This window comes from Aedes albopictus, chromosome 2, assembly GCF_035046485.1.
Source record: "Aedes albopictus strain Foshan chromosome 2, AalbF5, whole genome shotgun sequence".
Lineage (NCBI taxonomy): Eukaryota > Metazoa > Arthropoda > Insecta > Diptera > Culicidae > Aedes > Aedes albopictus.
Genome location: NC_085137.1, coordinates 516,306,973 through 516,320,130, shown reverse-complemented (window position 1 = coordinate 516,320,130; position 13,158 = coordinate 516,306,973). Strand labels below are relative to the sequence as shown.

At 33.9% G+C, this 13,158-nt stretch overlaps 1 long non-coding RNA gene across 1 annotated transcript; it reads right to left on the bottom strand.

Moving 5' to 3' along the window:
* Window positions 1-2,481: 2,481 nt before the first annotated feature.
* Window positions 2,482-6,092, bottom strand: LOC134287537 (uncharacterized). The gene is made up of 3 exons (XR_009997364.1): window positions 3,844-6,092; window positions 3,530-3,783; window positions 2,482-3,472 (listed from the first exon to the last, which is right to left on the bottom strand). It is a non-coding gene; the product is annotated as an uncharacterized LOC134287537 (long non-coding RNA).
* Window positions 6,093-13,158: the final 7,066 nt, after the last annotated feature.

The following is a 13,158-nucleotide window of genomic DNA, read 5'->3' as shown; positions in this document are numbered from 1 at the left end:
AACAGCATTTGAACCAATTTAAATTGGATCATATATTTTGTATGATGAATCATTTTTGGTGATGAATGATTAATGATTGATTAATATTTTTTCTTATGATTATGATTACTGATTAATGATTAGATTGCAAAAACAGTGTGATTAAGATTAATGATTAATGATTAAATGAGATTTTTTTGTGATTATGATTAATGATTTTGATTAATCTTAATCATTAATCATTAATGATGATTAAATTTATGATTAATCATTAACCCTCTGATTTAAAGCCATAACATGTAGTTGTATGGCCTTAAATTTTCCGTTACAATGTACTAAACCTATTTTTGATGAAATGTTAATGTTTACATTACACTAATATTTTGTTTTATAAAAAAATGTACGAAAATACCACAAAAAAGCGAATAAGCCAAAATTTAAAGCAATGGTATGTGGTTTTTCAACTTTGAATATATCGTAGTAGTTTAGTGGATTCATTTGAACAACATTAGTGATGTTTTTATTACACTCATATTTTGTATTTCACAAAATACTAAGAAAATACCACATTTTTCACACAAAGTAGTCATCAAATAAAATTGGAAACAATGCATTATAGTTTTTTTTTGCCATGAAATTATTTGTAAAAAAGTACTAGACTTGTTTGATTAACAATAGTAATCTTTCAATTACACTCGTTGTTTTCTAAATTTGTTTATAAAAAATCAAAAACAACTCAAATAAAGAGAACTTACTATGCGCAGCATATAGTCACATGTTGATGTACAGTAAAAAATATATTTTTACACAGATAATTATTTTTGATAGGTAAAAGCACTGAGATTTTCACTCAGGTGGAGTACTGATTCAATTTGTTATTTATAATTTTATAAAATTCTTCATGTTTTTATACAGTAAATTAACCTAACATGTTTCATACGGCTTTTCCCATCAAGCTGATACACTTTGCGTTGCAATCTGTAATATTTTTTGGGATTTAATATGTTTGTCAGAGCACTATCAAAGTTTCCCCAAAATGAAAATGTGATTCTCGCTCATAAGAAAAAAAAAATATTGATCACCCAAAACAATTAAAACTTTCCAATTCTTACATTGCAATTATAACTGAGACACCAGTACTTGTTTTAAAATTAGTAGATCAGGAAAAATACATGGAATAATATATTAGGGAAACTTGCTGAAAAACTATCAAAGCTACCCCGTTTTACGGTATTGCATCAGAAACTCTTCTATATAAAATTGGTTTTCAAAAATTTCCCAAAAGGTGCATTTATATTTTATGATATCTTTCAAAGATTCTTTCAAAATATTTTGTCGTGGGTTCTTTTCGAAAATCTTTCAAAAATATTCCAGAGATTCCTTCAGGGATATTTTCAAAAACATCAAGGATTCATGCGGAATTTATATAGGGGTTCTATTTCTCGAGGAATTCTTTTAGAAAACTTTTGAAATGTTTGCGTGTATTATTCCTTTGGGTTTTCATCAGAAACTCCTCTAGTGATTGCTTGATAAATTTCTCCAAGGACTCATTTAGAATATTATCATATTTTTTCAGGAATCTCTTATTTTTTTTCCTGGAGCATTTTCGAAGTTATTTTTCTGGCTTTCTCCAGTTCTCTCAAGTTTCCATCCTAGTTCCCATGCAAAGTGTTTTTCTTTTATTTGATCCCATTAATAGTTCCTTCCGTGGTTTTTTTTTGATATTTTTAGAGATTTCCGAAAATTATTTCTGGAATTTCTGCTAAAGAGTTTTCGGATATTTCTCCTAAATTTCTTCGCTGATTTTCATCCGGAGTTTCTCCCGGGATTTCTCTTAGAGATTTTCAGAGTTTTTCATTAATTTTCTAAATATTTCCTGCCAGAGCTTTTTTCCGAGATTTCCCAGTTCTTCTGAGAATTTCTTCCGAAGTTTCTCTCGCGTTCCTCATTGCATAATTTTTCGCAAAAATCACGTGGATTCATTCCGACATGTCTTCGGTTATTTACAGCAATGAATTTTATAGGTTATCTCAGGCAGGAGGTTTTCCGAGAAACACTTCTAGAAAAGTACAGTACTGGACGCATTGACCGATTTTCATACAAAATGCTTAAGTTTGGAGCTCTGTATTTCAGCATCTAGAGCCTTGTCTAGAGCACAAACTCCGGGAGTAATCTTAGGTGAAATTTAAAAAAAAAAAACTCTGGCAAGAACCTTTATAAAATATCCCGGATGTAACTTCTGTAGAAATCCGGGGAGAAACTCCAGAAAAAAAAATCATTGAAATTGCCTAAAACTTCGGGAAAAATCCCAGAAGCAATTCCTTCAGAAAACTCGTGAAAACTCCTTTAAAGGAGGAGCCTCAGTTGAAATCCCAGCAATAGTTTCTGTAAAAACCTTAGAAATCCCGGAAAAATCTCATGGAGAAGTACCAAGAGGAATACCGGTAGAAATCGGGGAAAACCTTCAGGAGAAATTCTGAGAGAAACTCTTAGAGAAATTCTACGACAACATCTGATGTATATTCCCGGAGAAAAGAGAATAAATTCCACGAAAATTTGTTTTGCCCAAACAGGAGGAAAAATCCAACGAGAGACTCTGAGAGCAAATATGGGAAAACCTCTGGAAGAAAATCTATAGGATTCTCATAAAAACCTTCAAGGACAATATTGGGATTTTAAAAATCCTGCAATATTCTCCAGGAATTTTTCCGAAAATAACTGTTTGAATTCAGGGTAAAAACGTCGATAGGAATACGAAAGAATCTCCGAGACGAATTTGAAAAGGAATCCCAAGAAACAGGTGTTGCAAGTTCCCCGGTAGCGGATAGAGCAAGATACCGTTAGCGAGGCTTAAAAAAAAAACGAAAACCGCAAACACTGAAGGGCAAAGGCTCAACGCAAACCACAAAAACATCAAATCGCAGATTAATACATATATTTGGGTCTACCCATCTTCCTCTCTAGCTTATTGGCTTACTAGCTAAACATTTGGAGTTGGCAATCGCCAAATATGATCTTAAATGCTAGCACTTATCTTCTTGGGGCGTCCCCCATGCCGCTCCGCCGCCAACGCACTGGTCATCCGCTGACCCATCATCGCTGTTCGTACTCGTCCTCGAACCGTCGGGAATTTGGCCCACCGGTGCTTCTCACCGTGCCACGTCGTACCGTCGAGAGCGCCCAGTCGATGTCGGACCGGAGTGAGTACGTATGTGACGTCCAGTCACCCTGATCGCAGTTCGTTTAGCGGACCCGGGCAACTCCGTGGATGGAATCTGTCGGAGCTACCCTATTCGCCGCTGGCCTCCGCTGTTTATCCTCGGATCTTGTTCCTGTCGAGCGAGACCGGCCGAATCCACAACCGTAGTGGGAATTTTCGTCTCGTCCACTCGACCTCGATGTCGAATCCGTAATCGGGAGTGCCCGCTGGAGCTGCGCGCTACTGCTTCCGTCTCGCGAAGCGAAACTGGAAATAAAGGTGTAAACGAAGGCCCTGCGGCCACCAGATGGTCAGCGATTGCTTGATTTCGAGATTATTCTGTCTACGTACTTCCTTCGGAAGGCCTCTGGTCCCGCGCAAATGCACTGTCCGGCAATATGGCGTCGTTTTCGTGCGCTCGCACCCCACGCGGTGCTTCCAGCGGTGTGTCGGTTTAACTCGTCGGGTCCGATGTTCTCCAATGTGCTGTGGGCGATTCTATCTTCCAACCGACCGATTAACTGGATTCCGGTGTGGCCAACGTTTTTGGAGGTTAACCCGCACGTGCTGACAATGGGCTAATTCAGCCAACTCGTCCCGTCGTCCTACAATGTCGATAACCTCACTATTTTGCGGCCAAACGAGGATTTGGATTTCTAACTCACCTGCGGAGCACAAGAATAGTTGTACGTCGTGCTATTTTTCTCGCCAGCAGGAAGTTTCCATGCGGAATTGGTAGGCAACAAATTTCACTCGCGTGGTCGCTTCCAATGCGATCGAACGGACGGAGACAATTGATCTGACGGTGAAACAAAACGGGCGATCGGATCGAGCTCTGCTGCTGCTGTTTTTGCGGCTGTGTTAGTGCAATCAAACCGTCATTGTCTGGCGGCGCTTGCTTTTACGTCGCCGCTGTGCGAAAGGCCTTTATGTTGACGGTTATTTGAATTGGTCGTTGATGCTCGAAACGATTTACACTGAACGAAACGATGTTGACGTGCGTGGCGGATTCAGCATAATAATTGTTGTTTCTGCGTATATTTTGTGTTCTCATTTCGATGTTCTAACTAACATAGTGTCGAAACAAACTTAAACGTAACACAGGAATGAAAGAAGGATGAAAATCTTTCCAATAAAGACACATAACCTAACCTTAACTTTAGAAACCAGTTAAGTTCGTAACTTTTTTCATTTTCACGGGATTTCCGTTTATTTTTTGGTGATTGCTACTGCATGTTCAGGAGACGCAAATGGACTCAAATAAAAACAAATAAAAAAAACGCTGGTAAATTTTTGGTTTGCCTTGTATTTTTTTCAGGAAGTAGATAACCTGAAACTGGTACAAAAAGTCAGTAATAGAAATCTGCATGTGTTTGTTTTGAATTTTATGTTATTGGCTATTTTGTGTGAAAAATATGGCACATTCGTGATTTTTTAGTAAAACAAAACGTGGATGTGATCTGAACATCAAAATTTTATCAAATTCATGTCTAGTACATTCCAACTGAAAATTTTAAGACTAGCAACTACATGTCATTGCTCTAAATTTTGTTTTATTGACTGTTTTGTAAGAAAACTATGGTATTTTAAAAACTTGTTTGGTAAAATGAATTGAGAGTGTCATGAAGGCGGTATTGTTCAACGTTCATCATTTCACGAAAAAATTCAAGCCAAAAAACCAGAATGCATTGCCTTATATTTTAATTTGTTGCCTACTTTGTGTGAAAAATGTGGTATTTTCCTAGTATTCCGAGTGAAATAAAATATGAGTGTAATAAAAAATTCACGAGAATTGTTCAAATAAACCCACTAAATACGATAAATTCAAAGTTGAATAACTACATTTCATTACTTTAAATTTTGGCTTATTCGCTTTTTTGTGGTATTTTCGTAAATTTTTTTATAAAACAAAATATTAGTGTAATGTAAACATCAACATTTTATCAAAAACAGGTCCAGTACATTGTAACGGAAAATTTAAGGCCATACAACTACATGTTATGGCTTTAAATTTTGTTTTATTGACTGTTTTGTATGAAAATTATGGTATATTTGTAGCTTTTCGAGTAAAATAAATTAAGTGTGTCATGAAAACATCACTATTACTCATCAAGAACGTCCAGTACACTTTCACGAATAATTTAAAGGTAAAAAACTACTTTGCATTGTAAGCCATTATTTTTGTTAAGCACTTTGCGTGAAAAATGTGGTACTTTCGTTGATTTTTGAGTGAATAAAAATTTGAGTGTAATGAAAACATCACTATTATTCTTTAAGTATGTCCCCCAAACTGCTACAAACATTTCAAGGCTAAAAAAACTACATGTAATCGTTTTAAATTTAGTTTTGTTGACTACTTTGTGTAAAAAATATGGAATTTTCGTAGTTCTCCGGGTAAAACAAAATAAGAGTGTAATTAGAACATTTTCATTGTTCATCAAAAATGTCGAGTACAATCCTACGAACAATTTAAGACCAAAAAAACTATATGTCATCGCTTTGAATTTTGATTTATTGCTTATTTTATGTGAAAAATAGGGTATTTTAGCAGTTTTTTGAGTAGGTAAACTATCAGTGTACTGAAAAATCACTACTTTTGCATAAACATGTTCACTCTAGCTGTACGCATGATTTAGAGTCGAAAAAACTATATGTCATCGCTTTAAATTTTGTTTTATTGATCAATGTGCGCAAAAAATGCACTCTCAAAAAAACTAGGAAGTGCGTTTTGCCTAATAACTTTGGGTAGACGCATCTATTTTATATTTTTTTCAATTGACGATGATCTTGAAACCTGTCCGGTTCCATCGCAAAAAAAAGTTTTGAAATCGGTTGAAAAACGGCCGAGAAATGTCTTGTCAAAGTTGGACTTCCGACTTTTTTTGGACCCTTGGTAGTTCGCGGGAGTTTTTACCCCCTCGGTAGTTTAAGTGTTAATGGAGGATTTTCTAAGACTTTCTCAAGAAAGCCTTGAAGCAATTTCTGGAAGGGAAATGTCTTGAAGGAATAACTCAAGAAATGTGAAGAAATCTTGGGGATTTCTTTAATAATCTGTTACAGAATTTCTAAAGCAACCCCTGGAGAAAGTATCTGAGAAAGAAATCACTGAACTCTTTGTGAAACTTCTGGAGGAATCCCTGGTGAAATTTCTGGGGAAATTTCTGGGGAAATTGGAAGTTGTTGTGGGAATTTCTGGTGAAATGCTTGAAAGAATTTTTGAAGGAACTTTTGAAACATTTTCTGAAAAACTCTGGTGTGGTTTCTGGAGTCATCGTTGAAAATTTTATTAAGGGAATTTCTGGAAACATTAATGAACAAACTTTTCAATGAATTCCTGGAGGAATTTCATGCAAGATGATTTGAAAGAATTCTTTGGGGAATTTGTAGAGTAGGAGGAATTTCTAAATTCCCGTAAAAAAAATCCGAAAAAATGAAAGATTTTTTGAAAGAACCCGCGAGGGAATACTCGGACAAATTTCCGAAAAAAAATTTTTGGAAAGATTTTATGAAGAATATCAGAAGAAATTTTTGGAAGATTTTCCCGAGTTTTTCAAATAATCTCGCACTTTCCGAATGCACTACGATGGAATCATCACGCAAGCCGTCATTTTCTTTGAGTATTTATCTGGTAATTCTTTTTCATATTGGTTTGGCAATTTATTTGATGTTTGTTAATTTTTCTTTAATTTTTTGCGTTAGTTCCCTTGGGAATTTAATCACCAATTTCTTTGTAAATTTATGTTTAAATTTTTTTTAACTACTTTTTCCTTTGAAATTCCTTTCCAACAGATATTATTATATACATATTTATTGCTTCGGCAATCAGCTTATACATAATGTCGGCAAATTTCTTGAAAATTTACTCGGAAATTTCTTTAGAAATTCCTATGGCTGTTTCAATGATAATTTCTTCGGCAATCCCTTTGAAAATTACTATGGTGTTCATCACTTTCTTTGAAAATTTCTTCGTTTGCCTTTGTGAACAAAATCGTTAAGTAATTCCTTTCAAATCTTTTTAGAAAATTTCATAGCAAGCTTTTTCGGCAGCTCCTCTGAAAACTTCTTAGACCATTGATTTGGAAATTTCTCAGACAATTATTTTAGAAATTCATATCACTATTCCTTCCGTCATATTTTTTGGGAAATCTTTCGGCTATTTCTTTGTAAAATTATTCGGCCATTCCTTTGGAAATTCCCAGAAAACTCGTTTGGAAATCATAAATTCCCAATTGAGATTGCTCAATGAATTTAAATAATAATTGTGATTTTTAAAAGAATTGCCAAAGAAACTTAAAAATAGAGCTGCCGAATCAATTTTTCAAAGATTTTCTTGAAGGAATTTTTGAGGGAAAACCCAAATTCCCAAAAACTTTCTGAGAAATTCTCAAGGAATTGCCAGATAAATTTCCATAAAAATTACCTAAGAAGTTTCCAAAGAAGTTGCCAACAGCAACAATAATTATAAAAACTGCCAGAGAAGTTCCTGAAGAAATTATGATAGTTTGTTGTTTAAATTGCACTAATCCAACCTAAAGGAATTGCTGAAGAAATCTTTAAAGGAATTTCTTAAGCAATTTCAGAATTAATTTCAAAAACATTTCCCGAATGAATTTTCAAGCATATTCAGAAGTCCGAAAGTATTCTTAAACTACTACCGACGATTTTTTTTTTCAAAAGAAGTAACACAAGAAGTTCCCGAAGTAATAATCGAAAAGATCTTCAAAAGATTTCTGAGAAGTATTCTAAGAAATTGCTGATTATATTCCCAAATAAATTTTCAAAGCAAATAACATAGGAATTGCCAAAGGGATTCCAAAATAAGTTGCTGCAGAAATTCCTCAATCAATTAGTGAAGGAATCTCGAAGAAATTTTCAAATCAATTCTCAGCCATTATCGAGGGAGTTCCCAAAAGAATTGTCGGAAGAGTTATAGGAAAATTAAAAAAAGGAAACAAATACCAAAAGAATTGTTTACATAATTAATAAAAATGTTTGAGAAACTACTAAAACGACTGGGGAGTTAAAAACAATCCGAAGAATTTGCCGATTAAATAAAAAAAAAAAATACAATTCAACTCCTAATCAAATTCAAAGAAGTTTCCTAAGTAATTAACGATGAAATATTCAAAGGATGTGCTGGAAGGTATTTGTAATAAATTTTCAATATAAAGAGTGCATCGTTAATTAGTTGAAAACGTGCACAACACCCTGTAAAATTATCTATTCGAAATAACTGTAATATTATTTTTGGAGATTTTCCTTTTTCTTTTTTCAAGACTTTTATAGCCATGGGCTTCTCCGACCAGGCATCCTACAGATATTACTTAAAAATGAGATTACAAAGGAAATATCTTCAGAGTTCCATATAGAAACTTATCCACAGATTTCCGCAGGAGTTCTCTCGGAGATTCCGTCTGAGATTTTTGTGGGAATTCTTCTAGGGATTTTTCTGTAAATCAGATTTATTCCAGAAATTATTTTCGAATTTTTTGTTGAAATTTTCTGAGAGGTTCCTACCGGGATTCCTTATTACATTCCTTATTTTTAGTAAATTCTCCAGCAATCCCTTTGAAACATTTCCAGAAATTCTTCTAGATGTTTTTGCAGAAGTCTTTGTAAGATTCATTCAGATCTTTTTTCAGGAATTCTTTTAAAAATTGTTCCAGTGATCCTTCAAGAATATCACCTGCGATTCTTTGGTGAATTTATACAGAACTCCAGAATTGGGCATGCTTCCAGAATATTTCTAAGATATTCTTATAGGAATACCTGCTGAGGGTCCTACAGTTCAGAGATTTCTTCAAAAATTATATTTTTGATTTTTTTCTTCTACTAGAAAAGCAGAAACAATTCATTCAGAAATTTCTTCAAGAATATTCCCAGTGTTTTTTTTTCTGAAATTTCGACAGGGTTTTCTTCAGAAGCTCTTCCAGAAATTTCTTCAGAAATGGTTTCTGAGATTTTTTTATTTATCCGATCAGAAAATGTACAAGAAATTCTTCTAAGAATTTCTCCGAAGGTTTCAGAAAATCCTCCAAAGTTTTCGCCTGCAATTAGTCTGTCGAATTAATTTCGAGGATCGTTTAGAATTTCCTTTCGAAAACTCTCTAAAAAATTGTCCAAAAATTCCTTCAGAAATTTTTCAAGGATTTTGTTCTCGAAGTAACTGTCAGAAATCCTTAGAAAATTACCCTTGAAATTCTTCTACCAATTCGTAAAAAGATGTCTCAAAGATTACTTCAAATCTACTCCAGAGTTTATTTTGGATATTGCTTGAGTGAATTTCGCACAGCAATCCTTCCAGCAAATTTTCAAGAATTTTCCTTCTGCTTGCTTCAGAAAATTCTTTAGATATTCCTTTAGTGATTCCTTTAGGAATTTCTTCAAAAATTTCTCCAGTATTGTTTGTGCAATTTCCAAAAGAACTTTCGAATAATCCCTGGAGAAATCTCTGGAGGCATCCCTTACGATATTTCTATGATTCCGTCAGAGGTTCTGTCAAGAGCAGTTAAAAAAAGAATCCCCTTAGGACTTAAAAATGGATGCTCTAGAGCATGTTATGAAAAAAATCCATCGAGGGACTATTGAAGAAATGTGTTACGGAAATTTCAAAATAATTGCATAAGATATAAAAAAGTCACTGGTGGTATTTCTGAAGAAATCCAGGAAGAAATGCCAGAAGAAATCCGAGGATAGAATGCTAAAAAAATCCCACTAGAATTTCTGATGAAATTTTCAGCCATTCATTTAGAAATACCTGAAAGTCATTCTTAGTAGAATTCCTGGAGGAATATCTGGAGGTGCCCTAGCGAAATTCGTGAAGAAATTTCAGGAGGGACTTCTCAAGAAACTATAGGATGGGTACCTGATGAAACTTCTTAGATAACCCTTGGTGGAATTCATAAAAGAGTTTATTGAGAAAGTTTAAAAAGAGAATTATGGACACGTCCTATAATAGAGTTACTGGAGCATTTTCTAGCAGTACTCATGGAATAGTCGTATTTCTGAAGGGATCCATTTAGGAATATCTGGAGAAACACCTAGGAATACTTTTGTAAGCATTCCTGGAAATTTCGGTGTAAATTCATTGAGGAAAACACGGAGGAACTCCTGAAGGAATATCTAGATGAATTTCCATAAATACAAGGAGAAATTCCTATCGGAATCAATAATAATAACAATAGTAAAACATTCTGAAGACATTCATGTGGGATTTACATCCATTAACATTCCCAAGGAAGTTTCTAAAGAAATCGCTAGAAGATGTTTTAAGTTAATATTAGAAAGAACTCTGAAGTACTCTCTGGCGGAGTTTCAGAAGAAAGCAACAGTTCTAAAGGGAGAAATTCCTGATTTTTACGGAAGCCATGAAAAAAAAATCCTTAAGAATTCCAGGGAGAACTCTCGAAAAAACCGTTGGAGCAATTTTCAAAAAAAAAAAACCATGTAAGATGTTATGAACGAACTCCTTGAGTAATTTCTGAAGAAGTGCATAATGCATTCATTTTCTATCTTCTATCTTCTATCTTCTATCTTCTATCTTCTATCTTCTATCTTCTATCTTCTATCTTCTATCTTCTATCATCTATCATCTATCTTCTATCTTCTATCTTCTATCTTCTATCTTCTATCTTCTATCTTCTATCTTCTATCTTCTATCTTCTATCTTCTATCTTCTATCTTCTATCTTCTATCTTCTATCTTCTATCTTCTATCTTCTATCTTCTATCTTCTATCTTCTATCTTCTATCTTCTATCTTCTATCTTCTATCTTCTATCTTCTATCTTCTATCTTCTATCTTCTATCTTCTATCTTCTATCTTCTATCTTCTATCTTCTATCTTCTATCTTCTATCTTCTATCTTCTATCTTCTATCTTCTATCTTCTATCTTCTATCTTCTATCTTCTATCTTCTATCTTCTATCTTCTATCTTCTATCTTCTATCTTCTATCTTCTATCTTCTATCTTCTATCTTCTATCTTCTATCTTCTATCTTCTATCTTCTATCATCTATCTTCTATCTTCTATCATCTATCTTCTATCTTCTATCTTCTATCTTCTATCTTCTATCTTCTATCTTCTATCTTCTATCTTCTATCTTCTATCTTCTATCTTCTATCTTCTATCTTCTATCTTCTATCTTCTATCTTCTATCTTCTATCTTCTATCTTCTATCTTCTATCTTCTATCTTCTATCTTCTATCTTCTATCTTCTATCTTCTATCTTCTATCTTCTATCTTCTATCTTCTATCTTCTATCTTCTATCTTCTATCTTCTATCATCTATCTTCTATCTTCTATCTTCTATCTTCTATCTTCTATCTTCTATCTTCTATCTTCTATCTTCTATCTTCTATCTTCTATCTTCTATCTTCTATCTTCTATCTTCTATCTTCTATCTTCTATCTTCTATCTTCTATCTTCTATCTTCTATCTTCTATCTTTTATCTTCTATCTTCTATCTTCTATCTTCTATCTTCTATCTTCTATCTTCTATCTTCTATCTTCTATCTTCTATCTTCTATCTTCTATCTTCTATCTTCTATCTTCTATCTTCTATCTTCTATCTTCTATCTTCTATCTTCTATCTTCTATCTTCTATCTTCTATCTTCTATCTTCTATCATCTATCTTCTATCTTCTATCTTCTATCTTCTATCTTCTATCTTCTATCTTCTATCTTCTATCTTCTATCTTCTATCTTCTATCTTCTATCATCTATCATCTATCTTCTATCTTCTATCTTCTATCTTCTATCTTCTATCTTCTATCTTCTATCTTCTATCTTCTATCTTCTATCTTCTATCTTCTATCTTCTATCTTCTATCTTCTATCTTCTATCTTCTATCTTCTATCTTCTATCTTCTATCTTCTATCTTCTATCTTCTATCTTCTATCTTCTATCTTCTATCTTCTATCTTCTATCTTCTATCTTCTATCTTCTATCTTCTATCTTCTATCTTCTATCTTCTATCTTCTATCTTCTATCTTCTATCTTCTATCTTCTATCTTCTATCTTCTATCTTCTATCTTCTATCTTCTATCTTCTATCTTCTATCTTCTATATTCTATCTTCTATCTTCTATCTTCTATCTTCTATCTTCTATCTTCTATCTTCTATCTTCTATCTTCTATCTTCTATCTTCTATCTTCTATCTTCTATCTTCTATCTTCTATCTTCTATCTTCTATCTTCTATCTTCTATCTTCTATCTTCTATCTTCTATCTTCTATCTTCTATCTTCTATCTTCTATCTTCTATCTTCTATCTTCTATCTTCTATCTTCTATCTTCTATCTTCTATCTTCTATCTTCTATCTTCTATCTTCTATCTTCTATCTTCTATCTTCTATCTTCTATATCTTCTGTCTATTTCCAGTTCATTTCTGTCGTTGATAACATCTTTTTATATTTTGTTAACTGACTCGTTTTTATTATGCCTGCACTGCCATCGATGTAGGCCATGGGCTCTTTTCCAAAACTCAGTTTCGCCTACTACATCAACCTTTTGGCAACCATTGCAAACTTCTTTGCTGTCCAAAATTTCCACCACAAGTAGTGACTGAAAGACGCGCCGAACCAACGACCTGGTGTAATAATAATTCCACAGCCATTCTTCATCGTAATGTTCACCCAAAGGCTAACAGCAAAAAGTCGTTTTGCCCACATGGTTGGCCGCCTGTGTCCGCCTCTACACGTCCTTCTTATCACAGGTTACAGGAGCTTGACGATGCCCCGCAAAACGGATGTGAATTTTATATTTTATCTCTTTTGCAGACTGTTTTCGCAAACAAACCCCTCCTTCTGTCCGTCCTTCCAGAGAATGACTCCAAGAAAAAACGCAAAAATAACACTCGCAATTGCAGATTCGGTTCGGTGAAGACGGTTCTCTGTTCTCGCTTCCCGGGCAACCTAATAATTCATCTTGAAAGCAACTCCTGGTGAACACGGATCGCGCAGCAAACTAGATTTCCGAATCA